Below are 1,531 nucleotides of genomic sequence, written 5' to 3'. Positions count from 1 at the left end.
GGGAGTCTTCCAGTATAATTAATCAACCTAAATTTTTTATTTATTTATTCGTTTCTCAATTATGTACATGACAAAATTTATAATAATTTATTAAATTACATAAAAATCCATTTATCGAATTTTTTTTTTTTTTGCGTTTGTTTGTTTTACACAAAAAAAAAAGATTTTTTTTTTAGTAAAAATTATTTAGTTTAAAAACTTTCACTTTATTATTATTATTATTAAAAATAATGATAAAAAAAAGAAGTATAAATTAAAATTTTTTTTGCAAGTTTTTATTATAAACAAAAAAAATATTTTATATAGAAAAAAAAAAAAGTGGGAAACAGTCTATCCAGTTTTTCCAGTCAAAAATCACAAAAGCTTTTTTTATTTACGATTTATGTTTAGCTTATTTGATTTCTTTTCCCCTCTCTCCCCCTCTCTCTCTCTCTTGTAAAATAACCCAGATAAAATAAATAAATAAATAAAATTCAACTTTCTTTTATTTTATTAATGAAAACTAACTTTACTACTTTACACAAAAGGTTAATAAGAAGTTTCTTCGAAAACAATTTTTTCTTTAAAAACTTTTGACTTTTTTTTTTTTTTTCTTCGAAGAAAATTGGAAAAAATATTTATATACTTTTATACCTATATTATTATTATTATTATTATTTAAAGAAATCATTAAAACATTTTTAATCCGTCATTTAATATTTAAAAACTTTCACATTTGAAAAATCAAAAACAAAAAAAAAAAAAAAATTTTTTTTTTTATCACATGAAAATTAAATGTAATGATGGCGATGACGATGATGATAACAATAATAATTATAATAATATTAAATTTTGACACATTATATTATCATTATCATTACTATTATCGATTAGATAATAAGAAAGTGAAATTTAATAAAGTAAAAAAAAAAAATTTTAAAACTATTGACCAATTTTTTTTTTTTTAATAGAATAACAAACAAAACTTTCTTTTTATATGATTAGGGAAAATTACGTGTTTACCGAAAGTAAATTTTCATTATTTTTTTGGTGGGGGGAGGAGGAGACGAGGGAGGGGGGCGAAGGAAATTGTCATTTAATCGAAAGTTTTCTTTTTGAAAAAAAAAAAAAAACTAAAAATTTTAAATTTTTTTACGTACAAATACGTGTTCATCCATTTTTTTAAAAAAAATTTCAATTAACGTTAATATTGTTTAAATTCAACTTTCTTTTTTTTTCCAAGACAAAATTTTCAAATTTTTTTTCCCCCATTTTAAGTAATATTCTTTTTTGGAATAACAAAAAAACATAAAACAATTTATTATTTACATAACAATAATAATAATAATAAAATATTTGCCAAAGCGAAAATTTTGATAATAGGAAATACTTTCTATATATTTTTTTTAAAATTTATTATTTTCGCGGGTAAAAATATTATAAAATTTTATTTTTTTTCGACGAATGTAAAATAGAGTTATGTAAATAAAACGTAACGTATTTTTTTTTTTTTTTTAAGTGAAATCACAATTTTTTTTTTAATAAATAAATA

Source organism: Pediculus humanus, genomic scaffold, assembly GCF_000006295.1.
Source record: "Pediculus humanus corporis 1103172107412 genomic scaffold, whole genome shotgun sequence".
Lineage (NCBI taxonomy): Eukaryota > Metazoa > Arthropoda > Insecta > Psocodea > Pediculidae > Pediculus > Pediculus humanus.
Note: the sequence above shows the minus strand (reverse complement) of the source record.